The following is a 17,984-nucleotide window of genomic DNA, read 5'->3' on the forward strand; positions in this document are numbered from 1 at the left end:
CATATGCAGAAGTTGGATGTTCACATACACGAAAATTGTAAGTTTAGAAAATTCTCCAGATTTCAAAAAATCAGGAAGTTCACATCTGCAAGACTTGGAAGTTCACACTCGCAAAATTCAGAAGTTTAGAAAAAATTTCTAGAGTACAAAAAATGGGAAGTTCACATCTACAAAGACTCCGTAGTTCACATCTGCAAAACTTGGATGTTCACATACACAAAAATTGTAAGTTTGGAAAAATCTCTAGATTTCAAAAACTCAGGAAGTCCACATCTGCAAGACTTGGTTCACAATCGCAAAATTCAGAAGTTCACTTTCACCGAATTCAGAAGTTCAGAAGGCTGCTGCATAACTAAACATGAAAAATCAGAAGTTCACTTCGAACGCAATAGAAGTTCACATTATTTTTGGAAGTTCACTTTGAACAAAAGACAAACACAACTCGGAAGTTCAATTCGAACATGTGGAAGTTCGTAAAATATTTTCAGAAGTTCACTTGACACCATCAGGAAGTTCACTTACCTCCGTATGAAATTTCACTCCCCGTATAGAAGTTCATATATGAAATGGAAGTTCACTCCTTACAATTTTGAGGTCCGTCTGGAAGATCAGATGCAGATAAGGGGAAATTCAGATTTGTATCCAGAGAAGTGCAGATGCGACGGAAGTTCGCTATATTTTCTGAAGTTCACTTCAAACTAGACTAAAGTTTCGGAAGTTCGCCCTGTACAATACTGAAGTCCGTCGGGAAGTTCAGATTCAGGGGAGAAGAAGTTCACATCCACAGAAGTTCGCTATAATTTTATTACATGCCTGAAACTTTTATACCGCGATCGGAAGTTCACTAAATATAAGGAAGTTCACTTCCATATTCGAGCACCTCATGCACTCTGTTTTTCTGGACGGAAATCATACGCATAGAAATCGTCCGTACAACCACCGATTGCGCAAATTGACCAACTCAACGTACAAATTAGCACTAATATAACTCTACTAATACTCCAACATATCGCAATACCACACCTAATCAATCTAGATGAGCCAATTTCGAAATGTTCTTGTGTCGGCGTTATCTTCACTCTTATGTATTTCTGAAATTAAACTAAAACCATTTAGAATTTGGAAAAACATTCAACATGAAAAAGATTCGCCTAATCAATATCTTTTCAACACAATATCATTTGGAACATTCCGATAAGTGGTTCGAAAATAAGCCCCAAAAACAGTTCGAAAAACCGAGAAGTTCGAAAAACGTAATCACGTATTTTCAAATCTGCTATTAAACTGTAAAGAATTTAGAAAAGTGTTCTTCATAAAAAAGGTGCGCCTAGTCAGCACCTTTCCAACGACATATCATACGCATCATTTCGATAAACGGTTAGAAAACTGGAACCCCAAAACTGTACATAAATAGAGAAATCCGCGAAAACGTCGTTTTGTATATTTCAAATTAGTTTTAATCAATATAGAATTTGGGAAAACAATGAACACGAAAAAGTTGCGAAATTTCCGTGCGAATCCAGGTATATTATACGCATCAATCCGATAAGCGGTTTAAAAATCATCATGAAAATACTGTCCGCACAAACATGCAATTCTGGTATTCCGTCGAGAAGTTCACTAGGAAAACCCCCGGACGTTCAGAAAGAGTTCGAGAATAGTTATTCTCGAACCGGTTCGAGAATAGCAGACATATATATATATATATACCAGCACTATTCTGCAACCGGTTGCAGAATAATATTCTGAGCACCGACTTGTACTTTCCTGGACACAAGGTTGCACTTTCCGGATAACAGGGTTCAACTTTCTGTCGAACTTACCCGAACTTCCCGTTTTCTTTAGAGGTACTGATTATACCACGAGTTTTTCAACCATTTGTCGGAACTATGCAAATGATATACCGTTGGATAGATAATGAAAAACCACAACTTTTTCATGTTGACACTTTTCACAGATTTTGCACGGTTAAATTTAATTTTGAAAATACGAAAACACTTCTATATGGCCAGAAAAAGAACTTTTAGTTCGATTTTCGAACCGCTTATCGAAATTGTGCAAATGATATACCGTTGGAAAGATAATGAAATTGCGCAACTTTTTCGTGTTTTACGTTTTTTCAAAATCCTCACAGTTTTTGAACAATTTTGAAAATACCAAAATTCGGAGATACTCAAAAAACAAGCGGACAGTAATTTGGACGATTTGTTTCAACCGTATGTCGGAATGATGCAAATGATATGGCGTTGGAAAGCTACGGACTAGGCGCAACTTTCATCTTCCAATTGTTTTCTCTAATTCCTTATAGTTTAAGAGAGTAACTCTAATTACTGTCCGCCCGTTTTATGAGACGGGCACCGAATGATTTCCCCCGCGATTTCTATGCGGTATATTTAAGCAATGCAAATGATATACGGTTGGAAAGGTGTAAAAAAGGCGCATCTTTTTCATATATATCATTTTTGCCAAATCTAAATGGTTTAAAATTAATTTTAGAAGTTTTGAAATCATGTTTCCGGTATAGTTTGCGAGATAACGACTTGAATTTGATGCATTAGATCTCTTTATTTTTTGTGAAATGTTGTAGGAAATGAAATTAGACTCCTAATCTATCAGATAAACCTTTGGGTGGCAATGGTTGAGGTGGTTGGTGATCAAAACAATGAGATTTGCACAATAGATTTTCGCCTCGCAAAAACAGAGCATTGAACTTCTCTCGACATGTGCTTGTACTTCTCGGCAACGCGGTTCTACTTCTTGGTGCGGTTTCACGAAACCGTTCAGAAAAATTAATAAATTTTTATCTAAACACTTTTTACTTCCCGTAGTTACCGCTTGTACTTCCTGCAATCACCACTCGTACTTCTCGGAATCACTGATTGTACTTCCAGTGGATGAGGGGATTTTTTTTGTTTTTTGTGTATTTGTATTTTGTCGCCTTTTTGTACTTCCTATATTAAGTTTGTGTACTTCTTGTGTCGAATGGTTGTACTTCTCAACTTGAAGTCTTTGAACTTCTTCGCGAATAACGAAATTATTTTGTTTTTTTGTATATTTGGATTGTTATCGGTTTTCTTGTACTTCCTATAATAAGTGGTTGTACTGCCCGTGTCCAATGGTTGTACTTCTCGCCGTCAAGTATTTGAACTTCCTCGCGGATGATGATATTATTTTATTTTCTTGTACATTCTGGTTTTTTCGGTTTTCTTGTACTTCCTACAATAAGTGGTTGTACTGCTCGTGTCGAATGGTTGTACTTCTCATTGTCAAGTATTTGAACTTCCTCGCATATGACGGGATTGTTTTACTTTTTTACATTTGAAATTTGTCGGTTTTCTTGTACTTCTTACAATAAGTGGTTGTACTGCTCATGTTGTATGGTTGTACTTCTCATCATCAAATATTTCAACTTCCTCATGAATGACGGATTATTTTGTTTTTTGTACTTCCTATATTAAGTGGGTGTACTGTGCCGAATGGTTGTACTTCTTACCGTCAAGCATTTGAACTTCTCCTCAAATGACGGGATTATTTTATTTTTCTACATTTGTTTTTTGTCTGTTTTCTTGTACTTTCTATATTAAGTGGGGTGTACTACTCATGTAGAATGGGTGTACTTCTCCTCGCCATATTTTTGAGGGTGCACATTCACTCCACATTAAAAGAAACATATGAAAAATTAAGGATGAAGTATGTACGTTGCTATGTGAGCTTCTTCTAGATATTTTATTATTTATTTTTGCACTTCACGAAGAACTTTGCTCTTTCAAAGTTGATCATTTGTCCTTCTTCTAGTCACCACTTGTACTTCTCGGAATCATAACTTGCACTTTCCATGGGATAAATGTTTTTTGTTCATACCGATTTTTAGATCGCTAGTTTTTATTATTTTTGATATGTGTGCTCCCTAAAATTGTACATTCTACTTCTTGTCATATTTCTATGTACTGCCCGCAATACGCATATTGTACTTCCATGTAGATGATTTTTTTAGTTTCTATCAGCTTCGAAAATAATTCGGACGTGTACTTCTGGGAATCACATCTTGTACTTCCCATGAGATTAATTTGGATGTTTTTTTTGTTATTTTTAGTGCACTACAAGATGAACCGTGTACTTCCAATAAATTAATCAGTTGTACTTCTCAGTGTTGACGTGTGTACTTCGTAATAATCTTTTAGAGCTTCCAATAAATGACGATTTGTACTTCTCATAGTCACAACTTGTACTCCTCGGACCCACTTCTTGTACTTCCCATGAAGTAATATATTGGATGATTTTTATTATTCTTGATACATATACTTCTATCACTAATATATGTGTACTTCTATCACTAATATGTGTACTTCTTGTACTTCCATGAACTAATATATTGGATGAATTATTAATTGTACTTTACCTATTTATACTTCTATCACTAATATGTGTACTTCTCGGCATAAATATATTTTGTTTTCTTTACTCCCCGTCCCAACAATGTACACTTTCTAACGCGACCATTTGGACTTCTTGACAAAAAAGTTTATTTTTTCTAGACTTCCTTAAATGCATTCAATGTACTTCAATGTAATTACGAAGTGTTTCCATTCAATATTTTTATCGTTTGCTAAGTGTACTTCACACATTTAATAGTTTACATATAGTAAACTTTTTTGTGTGTACTTTTGGACAAATGTTTTAATTTTGTCCATGTGAATTCCCACAAAGCAAAGATCTGAACTTTTGAGAATTATTTAGTTGATCTTGTGTTTGTACATTTTTCAGGGTTTTGTACTTCCATTCGATTCGACAGCACCAAACAACGTCCGCATTTTTCAGTTTTCAACACTAAAATTGATGGCCGAGTTTTTAGGAACTTACAAAATATTTTTTTTACTCATATATGTATTGCGCTAAATGCGGGATCCTACGATATTGAAACTTTTTTGGCTGGCTTAGAAAACGTGAACTGCTGAAGGCGAAAGCAAACCGTGAACTCTTTTTTCAATAAAAAACAAACTTGTACTGCCCAACGTAGTTTGTACTTCCTATTAAAACTAGTTGTGCTGCGCGTTCCACACAAAAATAAGTGAAACTGCACGTACAAATTAATTAACAGACAACAAAGAAATGCAGAAGGGGAATTGGATGGGAAACATGGCTGTGGATGAACCCGTGCACCGGCAGTAGGAGGCATCAAAGCGCCCTAGAGCTTGTCATCAAGCTGTTCATACCCTTGCAATCGACAATGTAAATCTGAAAGCAGTAGGTACGCTTAATTTTCGTTGATTTGTTATGCACATACAACAGTGCTAAGCCTAGTTTTAGAAATTTTACTATGTGTATTGCTTGCTTGCTTGGGACTAAAAGGTTGTAGTTTGTTCTATGGATTTTAAGTTTTAACGCAGTAGGTACGCTTAATTTCGTTGACTGGTTGGTTATGCACATAGAACAGTGCAAAGCCTAGTTTCAGAAATTTTACTATGTGTATTGCTCGGTTGCTTGGGACTAAAAGGTTGTAATTCGTTTTATAGATTTTATTAAGTTTTAACATGGTATAGTGACAATTAGAGAAAGGGCAAAAAGGAAGCTCCCTGAACTGACAGCCCTAGCTAGTACTTACCTATGGCTAACTGGATTTAGTTTGCCCATTGACCCATGCAGTCATATTTGTTGTACGTGCACGTGCTTTCCTTTGCTTGACAGAATAAATAGTGAGGGAGAAACCAACGGAGCACGAAAGAAGCTGAGTGCTCCACTTACGAGCAAACAATTTCAGGACAAGTAGCATACGGGTGATAATCATCCAGAGTTGTCATTAGTGTATATACTTGCAGAAACATGAAGTGTGAGCTTCAGCGCTTAATATGTGTACTTATTGAGTTAAAATACTTAATCCCCTGAATCAGTACCCTCTCAAAAACTGAAAACATCTACTTGCACTTCCTGCTACTGTGCTTGCACTTTTCTTCTTACTTGCCTATACTGCCAGCGCAAGAAACAATTTTTTTTCCAGATATAGCACCGAGCTGGGAAGGAGTTGAACAAAGGATGCCTCAAATTCTCTTCGTTGGACAAGAAAAGAAAGCAAATGTCTCGACCATGAAGAACACATACTGCTGACGGACGAAATCCACAAATTTATCTACGCGTACTATTACTAGGAACACAGTTGTACTGGCTATACAAACAAAGTTGACCTGCCGTGGATAGAAACAGAGAATAGGCACCATCTTGAGCAACAACACATCACATGAAGCAACGGCAGACCGTGGATTACCAGCGCTTCAGCTGATGGAGTGCAGGGAGGCAGAGGAGGCCGGTAAATTGGGGACAGGGCGGAGCATCCGGCGAGCTTGAGGAGCCAGGCCGGCGACGCAGTCGCGGAGCACCCAGCAGTGGCGGCGGCCGGCATCAGGCGGGCAGGGGAACAGAGCGCGGAGGCTGCAGCGGCAATGGGGCAGAGCGGCGCAGCCCTCGAGGCGGCGGCACGATAGCCCTCGAGTCGGCGGCACAGCGGTCCTCGACGCGGTGGCGCGCGGGCCGTCCAGGTAGCGGTCCTCGACGCGGTGGCGCGCGGGCCGTCCAGGTGGCGGATCGGTGGGCATCTAGGCGGTGACGCGGGTGCGTCTTGCTCGTCTTGCTGACGGGAATAATATGCTCATCTTGCTCATAACCAGACATGTACTGCCCCAATAATATGCTCGTCTTGCTGACGGGAATGCACCTGTACAATGTTTGGAGAAACAGCACATCAAATTCAGAGTATTTGTGAGAATGCGCTAACAGCGACGCACGTTGCCGACGAAATTTACCAAGACGCGCGGCCGTGGTCCATGATTGACGGCAGAGCGGAGCTTCCTTTGGGGATCAGCGTGGGATCCTGCCGGAGGCGGGGAAGACGGCGGCGGCGGAAGTCCGGCTGCCGCAGGGCCCTGCTGGTGGCGGCGCGCAAGCTCGCAAGGCGGCGGCGGTTGCCCTCCAGGCGGGGGCGCCATTTTCCAGGGTAGGCTGCAGCGGCGGTCGCCCGTGTCGAGGGAGGCAGCAGCTGTAGTTTCCGGCGGCGGGTGAGGGGGCTGCAGGTGTGGGGAAGGTGGCGGCGGTTGCCGGGTGCGGGGAAGGCAGCGGCGGCGATCACCGGTGCCGGGGCGGGTGGCGGCGGTCGCCGGGGCCAGGGCAGGCGGCGGCGGTTGCCGAGATGAGGATCTGGCAGTGGTGTGTAGTGGTGGCCGAGGGGAGGTGAGTAGTTCGTGAACTGGGCTGACTTTTCTGTCCACGGATCGATACCTATAGGGGCGGCCGGTGCTCAGAATAATATTCTGAGCACCGGTTGCAAAATAGTGCAATCCTATATATATATATGACCCCCAAGGGTTCTCTGGAGGAGGGGGGCCGCAGAAACAAAGAAAAACGAAAACGAAGACTGCCGCAACAAAGATTGGAGGGGGAAACTCTGCCGGGGCCGCCACCAGAGGGATCTCCACCTTCTCCAACATCTTCCTCATCAACACCAAGATACAGGGGGTAGTTGATGAGGACATCCCTACCACACTACTACCTCCGTCATTACCAAATGAAGATGAAGCTGTTGTGAAGCTCAAGTCCAATGAAGTTTGGATTGGACCTATTACAAGGGCTCATGCGAAGCTACTTAAACAACAGGTGAACTTGTTCCTAAACCATACTTTGATTGATGAGAACATTATACTGCATAAGTCATGTTACTTATGTATAATCAGGTATGAAGAGGAGACAAGCATCGCACGAGGAGGAGAGGAGCAGCTGAACGTGAAGATGGACGTGAAGCTGGACATGGAGCTGGACATGAAGATACCCCATGGACACGCGAGGGAGGAGCGGGAGGCATGCGCGAGAGGAGAAGCCAAAGTCCAGGCCGGTCCAGCACCCGGTCAGACCGGCCGGCACGCCCGGTCCGACCGGGCGGTACGCCGGATCCGGCCCGGCGCCAACCGGACGATCAGCTAATGCCAACCAGGCGGGTTACTGCGCGACACGTCCCAGGCCCGGTCAGTACCCGGTCCCAGGCCCGGTTTGAACCGTCCAGCCCGGTCCCAGGCCCGGTCGACCGGCCCCCAGACCGGCCGTGTCCGAGTCTGTCTCGACCAGATCTATTCTGGGTCGGTTATTTTCGTAATTTTTCGACCTGAGGTCGTCCCGGACGCCTATATAAGTGCCCAGGATGCCCCCAAAGTTGCTTTAGACCATGTTTAAGATAAACCCCAGTTCTTAGTTGTTTGCTCTGCAAAACTATGGAATCCCCTACATCATATTGCTTGTTATTGGTGTAGATCTGAAAGTCTTGTGTGATCTGCTGTTCCATTGGGAATTAGAAGGTTGCAACTTACCGCTTCGTGGTCGGCGGCTACGTGCGCAAGTGTGTGGAGTTGCGAATATCTTGCAGGGTTGAGAGCTATTGCATTGGCGACAGGGACCAATCGAGAGATCTCGTTGCGTCATACAAGTTATCATCCACTTCATCACCCGTGATTCTCCGCTGTGTTCATCCCGTGATCATCATCACCACCGTTGCTTACTGAGAAGATCGGGCCACCCCTTATCATCTTGGTATCATATTTCAGCGTTTCCTCGGTAAGCCATCCACAATCCACCCCATAGGTTAGTTGTGAGTGTTTCCTATCCAGAAAAAGCGATAAAAAGTTAGGGTTAGGGTTTGCCATAGCCTTAGATTGCACTAATTTCGAGTTTTAGTTGCTTTTCGTAGTTATTTTTGAGTATCTTTTTCTTCCATCTAGTATTGTTAGGGTTTGTGTTTCCGCTATCATTTAGTTTTAAGTTTGTGTTACTCCGAGTCCACATAGCATACAGTGTGTTCGTCCAAACCATAGCCACAGCCTTTCGATATACGTGACTAGGAACTTTCTCAGAAGAGACTAGTTTTACCGCTCGACAGGCTGCTCATTAGGGTTTTGGTGCTTTGCATTATCTGTTGGCCGTGTTATCAAGGAGTTGAGTCATAAAAAAACAAAAATTGAAAAGAAGCAAAAAGAGCTACATAGCTGCGTGTATACAAAAAGAAAAATCCAAAAAGAAAAGTGAAGTGCTAGTAGAACCAAGTGAAGGCCTAAGTTTTCTTTAACTGCATCCGTAGTTCAGCAATCTTGTGCCTGTTTCGTTGAGCCTTGCTAGCGTCTCTCTAGTGCATTGCAACCTTTCCTACATATCGTTGCATTGCCACATTTATCGCCTTGTGTGAGTATCATTGGTTGTCTACGGTCAGCGCTAGAGCTTGTTATTGGTGCAAATAGGTAGCCCACGTACAGCCCCACATATATCCTGTTTTGCCGTGTGATTTGTTCTTATACCCTTGATATTCGCTTCGCTACATGCGTGCACTAGTCATCACTACAAGTGGTAACCAATACTAATTCACCTTGGAGCGGTAAGATTTCCTTTTCTTATCAGTTTTGAGTGAGTTGTGAGAGTACCACCATATATTTTTGATTTAGTGCACTAACCTACTAACCATGTCTGCTAGTGATGAGAAAATTGTTAACCAGGAAAACAAGAACTCCGCGGATTTGATGACATGGAGGGAGTATGAGGCTCTTCGTAATGAGATGTGACGTGAATTCCGCACTCAGGATGATGAGCTTAGGGGAACGGTCCAAGGGATCTCCTAGAAGCTGGATACTACATGTGAGACCGTCACTACAATGAAAGATCAAATGACGGATATACAGTGCAGTCTTCTAGATTTGCGACTAGTTGTTGAGATTTTGACCCAACAACAACAAGAAGATGACGACGATCCTGAGCTTCAAGATGACGCACATAATGCTCGTGGTGCACCACATGGTAATCGTCCTCGTGGGCTTGCTGAACTTCGACGTCCAGGTCCTGGGTTTGAGGAAGAAGATGGATTGGGTAAGCCTAAGTTCTCCATACCCAAGTTTGAAGGAGGTGCTGATGTTGAAGAATACCTCACTTGGGAGCTGAAGATTGAGAAGTTGTGGCGCTTACATAATTACACTGAAGATAGGAAGATCAAGCTTGCTTCTTCCGAATTTGATGGTTATGCATTGCGTTGATGGGATCGATTTGTTCGTGCTCGCGAAGAAGATGGTGAACCGCCTATTATCACATGGCGTGCAATGAAGGCGGCAATGAATGATCGTTTTGTGCCCACTAATTATATGCGGTATATATTTGATAAGTTGACCCTATTGAGACAAGGTGTGAAGACTGTTGATGAATATTACATGGAGATGGAGATGCTCATGCAGCGTGGCCGTGTCAAAGAATCCCTTGACATGAAAATGACTCGTTTTCTCAATGGTTTGAAGTATGATATCAAAGGCATTGTTCTTCATTACAGTTACACCACTATGAATGAGTTGCTACATCATGCAAGAGAAGCTGAATCACAGTTGACTGACGAAGCTAAGGTTAAAGGCCATGCTACGGGAGCTGGGCGCTTCACGCCTCGAGCGCCTCCATCAACGGTGCCAGCGCCATCTACGCGTTCCGCACCTTATTCTACTCCGCCTAGCAAACCGGTCTCCAATGTGTCCAACACAAAGAAGTCCGAATCTGCTGCAAGTACGAGTGGTTCTAGCATGTCTCATTGCGCGCAACCGCGATATGAATTGCCATACATGTGGTGGCAAGGGTCACTTTAGGAGGGATTGTCCTAACCGCAAGGTCATGATTGTTAATGAGGACAATGAGTATGAGACTGGAGATGATGTTGATCCAAATGCTCCAGAAGATGATGATTATGACAGTGATGGTGTAGATGCTTATCTGTCTGAAGCTTGCACTATAGTTGTGTCTCAGGATGCTCTGAGTGTGTTGCCTAGTGCATCTACTCAGCGCTGCAATTTGTTCCAAACAAAAGCTTTAGTTGGTCCTGACAAGGCTTACAAGGTCATTATTGATGGCGGGAGTTGCCACAATTTAGCAAGCAAGGAGTTGTGTACCAAACTGAAGTTGAAGTATCTACCGCACCCGCATCCATACTATATTCAGTGGTTGAGCGACAATGGTGAGATGAAGGTAAACCACATGGTGCGTGTTGAATTTGCGATTGGACCGTATAAGGATTCCATTGATTTTGATGTGGTTCCTATGACGGTGTGTCACCTACTATTGGGTCGGCCTTGGCTCTATGACCGTTATGTGCAACACAATGGCCGTGCCAATACATATCACTTGGAGTTCAAGGGCAAGAAAATCAATCTACAGCCTATGTCACCAGAGCATATTGTCTTTGAATCTCGTCAGAAAGTTGAAGTAAACTTGGAGGATGCTTCTTTAGATAGGCGAGAGAATTGTAATGTCGTGAGTGATATAACGAAAAGTGAGAGATTGAATTCCTTAGTCTCATTAGCCACCAAAGAAGACCTGAGAGAATTTAGTGAGGATCCTACAGCCATGCCTCTTGTGCTTTTGTACAGGGGTACGGTTTTTGTTTCTAACGATATGACCCCTCTTCCTCTTGGTGTTTCTAATGTTTTGCAGGAATCTGGCGACGTGTTTCCGGAGGAGGTACCCGCAGGACTACCACCATTGCGAGGTATTGAGCATCAAATCGACTTGATTCCCGGAGCTTCGCTACCCAATAGGGCACCATATAGAACGAACCCCAAAGAAACGAAGGAGATACAAAAGCAAGTACAAGCACTACTCGAGAAAGGTTATATCCGCATAAGCCTTAGTCCTTGTGATGTTCCTGTTATTCTAGTTCCTAAGAAAGATGGTACATGACGTATGTGCGTAGATTGTAGAGCGATAAACAACATTACTATTCGATATCGTCATCCTATTCCCCGTTTATAGGATATGCTAGATGAATTGAGTGGTGCTGTTGTTTTCTCTAAAATTGATTTGCGTAGTGGTTATCATCAAATTAGGATGAAAGAAGGGGATGAATGGAAAACAGCATTTAAAACAATATTTGGTTTATATGAGTGGTTAGTAATGCCTTTTGGGTTAACTAATGCACCTAGCACTTTCATGAGACTGATGAGCCATGTTTTGCGTGATTTTATTGGCAAGTTTGTGGTTGTGTACTTTGATGACATATTAATCTACAGCCGCAATGAATCTGATCATACTATACATATTCGACATGTTTTGCAAGTGTTCTGTGATAATAAACTCAATGGTAATCTTGAGAAGTGCACATTTTGCAAAGATAAGGTCATATTTCTGGGTTATGTTGTCTCTCAGCATGGAGTAGAAGTAGATGTGTCTAAAATTGAAGCTATTCAAAATTGGCCTACTCCCATGAATGTGAGTCAAGTAAGAAGTTTTCATGGTCTAGCTGGGTTTTATAGACGGTTTGTGCCCAACTTTAGTACTATTGCTGCACCTTTGAATGATTTGACTAAAAAGGGTGTTATATTTGAGTGGGGCGCAGCCCAAGATCATGCTTTCGATGAACTTAAGAGATTGTTAACTTCTGCATCGTTGCTTGCACTTCCTGATTTCAATAAGCAATTTGAGATTGAATGTGATGCTAGTGGTATTGGAATTGGTGGTGTGTTCATGCAAGAGGGTCGCCCAATTGCATATTTTCTGAGAAACTTTCTGGTGCTAAGTGATACGCGTACAGCACGCGTCCGTTGGGAACCCCAAGAGGAAGGTGTGATGCGTACGGCGGCAAGTTTTCCCTCAGAAAGAAACCAAGGTTTATCGAACCAGGAGGAGCCAAGAAGCACGTTGAAGGTTGATGGCGGCGGGATGTAGTGCGGTGCAACACCGTAGATTCCGGCGCCAACGTGGAACCCGCACAACACAACCAAAGTACTTTGCCCCAACGAAACAAGGTGAGGTTGTCAATCTCACCGGCTTGCCGTAACAAAGGATTAGATGTATAGTGTGGATGATGATTGTTTGCAGAAAACAGTAAAACTAGTATTGCGAGAGATTGTATTCGATATAAAAGAATGGACCGGGGTCCACAGTTCACTAGAGGTGTCTCTCCCATAAGATAGATAGCATGTTGGGTGAACAAATTACAGTCGGGCAATTGACAAATAGAGAGAGCATGACAATGCACATAGATGATATAATGAGTATTGTGAGATTTAATTGGGCATTACGACAAAGTACATAGACCGCTATCCAAGCATGCATCTATGCCTAAAAAGTCCACCTTCAGGTTATCATCCGAACCCCTTCCAGTATTAAGTTGCAAACAACGGACAATTGCATTAAGTATGGTGCGTAATGTAATCAATAACTACATCCTTGGACATAGCATCAATGTTTTATCCCTAGTGGCAACAGCACATCCACAACCTTAGAACTTTCGTCACCGTCCCAGCATTTAATGGAGGCATGAACGCACTATCGAGCATAAATACTCCCTCTTGGAGTTAAGAGTAAAAACTTGGCCGAGCCTCTACTAATAACGGAGAGCATGCAAGATCATAAACAACACATAGGTAATAGATTGATAATCAACATAACATAGTATTCTCTATCCATCGGATCCCGACAAACACAACATATAGAATTACGGATAGATGATCTTGATCATGTTAGGCAGCTCACAAGATCCGACAATGAAGCACATGAGGAGAAGACAACCATCTAGCTACCGCTATGGACCCATAGTCCAGGGGTGAACTACTCACTCATCACTCCGGAGGCGACCATGGCGGTGAAGAGTCCTCCGGGAGATGATTCCCCTCTCCGGCAGGGTGCCGGAGGCGATCTCCAGAATCCCCCGAGATGGGATTGGCGGCGGCGGCGTCTCAGTAAGGTTTTCCGTATCGTGGCTCTCGGTACCGGGGGTTTCGCGACGAAGGCTTTAAGTAGGCGGAAGGGCAACGCGGGGGGCCACACGAGGGCCCCACACACCAGGGCCGCGCGGCCAAGGTCCAGGCCGTGCCGCCCTGTTGTGGAGGCGCCTCGTGGCCCCACTTCCTTTCCCCCTCGGTCTTCTGGAAGCTTCGTGCAAAAATAGGACCCTGGGCGTTGATTTCGTCCAATTCCGAGAATATTTCCTTTGTAGGATTTCTAAACCAAAAACAACAGAAAACAAGCAATCGGCTCTTCGGCATCTCGTTAATAGGTTAGTGCCGGAAAACGCATAAATACGACATATAATGTGTATAAAACATGTAGATATCATCAATAATGTGGCATGGAACATAAGAAATTATCGATACGTCGGAGACGTATCAGCATCCCCAAGCTTAGTTCCCGCTCGTCCCGAGCAGGTAAACGATAACAAAGATAATTTCTGGAGTGACGTGCCATCATAACCTTGATCATACTATTGTAAGCATATGTAATGAATGCAGCGATCAAAACAATGGTAATGACATGAGTAAACAACTCGAATCATAAAGCAAAGACTTTTCATGAATAGCACTTCAAGACAAGCATCAATAAGTCTTGCATAAGAGTTAACTCATAAAGCAATAAATCAAAGTAAAGGTATTGAAGCAACACAAAGGAAGATTAAGTTTCAGCGGTTGCTTTCAACTCGTAACATGTGTATCTAATGGATATTGTCAACATAGAGTAATATAACAAGTGCAATATGCAAGTATGTAGGAATCAATGCACAGCTCACACAAGTGTTTGCTTCTTGAGGTGGAGAGAGATAGGTGAACTGACTCAACATAAAAGTAAAAGAAAGGCCCTTCGCAGAGGGAAGCATTGATTGCTATATTTGTGCTAGAGCTTTGGTTTTGAAAACAAGAAACAATTTTGTCAACGGTAGTAATAAAGCATATGTATCATGTAAATTATATCTTACAAGTTGCAAGCCTCATGCATAGTATACTAATAGTGCCCGCACCTTGTCCTAATTAGCTTGGATTACCGGGATCATCGCAATACACATGTTTTAACCAAGTGTCACAAAGGGGTACCTCTATGCCGCCCTGTACAAAGGTCTAAGGAGAAAGCTCGCATTTGGATTTCTTGCTTTTGATTATTCTCAACTTAGACATCCATACCGGGACAACATAGACAACAGATAATGGACTCCTCTTTAATGCATAAGCATGTAGCAACAATTAATGTTCTCATATGAGATTGAGGATATATGTCCAGAACTGAAACTTCCACCATGATTCATGCTTTAGTTAGCGGCCCAATGTTCTTCTCTAACAATATGCATGCTCTAACCAATAAAGTGGTAAATCTCCCTTACTTCAGACAAGACGGACATGCATAGCAACTCACATGATATTCAACAAAGAGTAGTTGATGGCGTCCCCAGGAACATGGTTATCGCACAACAAGCAACTTAATAAGAGATAAAGTGCATAAGTACATATTCAATACCACAATAGTTTTTAAGCTATTTGTCCCATGAGCTATATATTGCAAAGGTAAAGAATGGAAATTTTAAAGGTAGCACTCAAGCAATTTACTTTGGAATGGCGGAGAAATACCATGTAGTAGGTAGGTATGGTGGACACAAATGGCATAGTGGTTGGCTCAAGGATTTTGGATGCATGAGAAGTATTCCCTCTCGATACAAGGTTTAGGCTAGCAAGGTTATTTGAAACAAACACAAGGATGAACCGGTGCAGCAAAACTCACATAAAAGACATATTGTAAACATTATAAGACTCTACACCGTCTTCCTTGTTGTTCAAAACTCAATACTAGAAATTATCTAGACTTTAGAGAGACCAAATATGCAAACCAAATTTAGCAAGCTCTAGGTGTTTCTTCATTAATGGGTGCAAAGTATATGATGCAAGAGCTTAAACATGAGCACAAAAATTGCCAAGTATCAAATTATTCAAGACATTTTAGAATTACTACATGTAGCATTTCCCGATTCCAACCATATAACAATTTAACGAAGTAGATTCAACCTTCGCCATGAATACTATGAGTAAAGCCTAAGGACATATTTGTCCATATGCAACAGCGGAGCGTGTCTCTCTCCCACACAATGAATGCTAGGATCCATTTTATTCAAACAAAAACAAAAACAAAAACAAACCGACGCTCCAAGCAAAGCACATAAGATGTGATGGAATAAAAATATAGTTTCAGGGGAGGAACTCGATAATGTTGTCGATGAAGAAGGGGATGCCTTGGGCATCCCCAAGATTAGACGCTTGAGTCTTCTTAGAATATGCAGGGGTGAACCACCGGGGCATCCCCAAGCTTAGAGCTTTCACTCTCCTTGATCATATTGTATCATCTCCCTCTCTTGATCCTTGAAAACTTCCTCCACACCAAACTCGAAACAACTCATTAGAGGGTTAGTGCATAATAAAAATTCACATGTTCAGAGGTGACACAATCATTCTTAACACTTCTGGACATTGCACAAAGCTACTGAACATTAATGGAACAAAGAAATTCATCCACCATAGCAAAAGAGGCAATGCGAAATAAAAGGCAGAATCTATCAAAACAGAACAGTCCGTAAAGATGGATTTTATTGAGGCACCAGACTTGCTCAAATGAAAATTACCAAATTGAATGAAAGTGGCGTACATATCTGAGGATCACGCACGTAAATTGGCATATTTTTCTGAGATACCTACAGAGAGGCAGGTCGAAATTCGTGACAGCAAAGAAATCTGTTTCTGCGCAGCAATCCAAATCTAGTATGAACCTTACTATCAAAGACTTTACTTGGCACAACAATGCACAAAACTAAGATAAGGAGAGGTTGCTACAGTAGTAAACAACTTCCAAGACTCAAATATAAAATAAAATACTGTAGTAAAAACATGGGTTGTCTCCCATAAGCGCTTTTCTTTAACGCCTTTCAGCTAGGCGCAGAAAGTGTATATCAAGTATTATCAAGAGATGGAGCATCGATATCATAAGCTCCCCCATCTGTAGGTGTACTAAGGGCTTTGTCAATTTTAGGCCTATAATAATACTTTTTTTGGTTTAGGCACTTTAGAGACATGCATAAACTTTTGCTCCTTACCCACATAAGCTTTTTCTCTAAACTTTATAGATGAAAAGGTTGAACCCAAGGTTCCCATAGCTTTTTCAAGTTCGCCAATCATATTGATTTGATTATCATGGACAACACAAGTTCCTAGGACACTAATTCTTTCATCAATTCCTCCTAAGGATTTATCAAGTTCATCAGTTTTATCAAGTAACATTTCCAATTTAGTTTCAACACTTGGAAAATTTTTCTCTATGGTTTCCAATTTTTTCATAACATCCTCAAGAGAGATTTCAATTTTAGTTTCATTAACAGGTGGTATTCCAACTAGACTCTCAATGATGCAACTAGCTTCTAAAGCGAGGAGTACCTAGGAAATTACCCCCGAAAGAGTATCAAGAACATACCTAATCCAACTAGATATACCAACATAAAAGTTCCTAAGTAGGATAATAGTGGAGTGTTTCTTAGTGCACCTATGATGAGCATCACTAATTCTATACCAAGCATCTTTAAAACTTTCTCCACCTTGTTGCTTAAACGAACGAACTTCAACTTCAGGATTACTCATTTTAGCAGTAGTAAATAAAGCAAACTAGATAAAATAAATGCAAGTAACTAATTTTTTTGTGTTTTTGATATAGAGTGCAAGACAGCAAATAAAGTAAAGCTAGCAACTAATTTTTTTGTATTTTGATATAAGTGCAGCAAACAAAGTAGTAAATAAAATAAAGCAAGACAAAAACAAAGTAAAGAGATTGGATTGTGGAGACTCCCCTTGCAGCGTGTCTTGATCTCCCCGGCAACGGCGCCAGAAAATATGCTTGATACGCGTACAGCATGCGTCCGTTGGGAACCCCAAGAGGAAGGTGTGATGCGTACGGTGGCAAGTTTTCCCTCAGAAAGAAATCAAGGTTTATCGAACCAGGAGGAGCCAAGAAGCACGTTGAAGGTTGATGGCGGCGGGATGTAGTGCGGCGCAACACCAGAGATTCCGGCGCCAACGTGGAACCTGCACAACACAACCAAAGTACTTTGCCCCAACGAAACAGTTGAGGTTGTCAATCTCACCGGCTTGCTGTAACAAAGGATTAGATGTATAGTGTGGATGATGATTGTTTGCAGA

Source organism: Lolium rigidum, chromosome 7, assembly GCF_022539505.1.
Source record: "Lolium rigidum isolate FL_2022 chromosome 7, APGP_CSIRO_Lrig_0.1, whole genome shotgun sequence".
Classification (NCBI taxonomy): Eukaryota; Viridiplantae; Streptophyta; class Magnoliopsida; order Poales; family Poaceae; genus Lolium; species Lolium rigidum.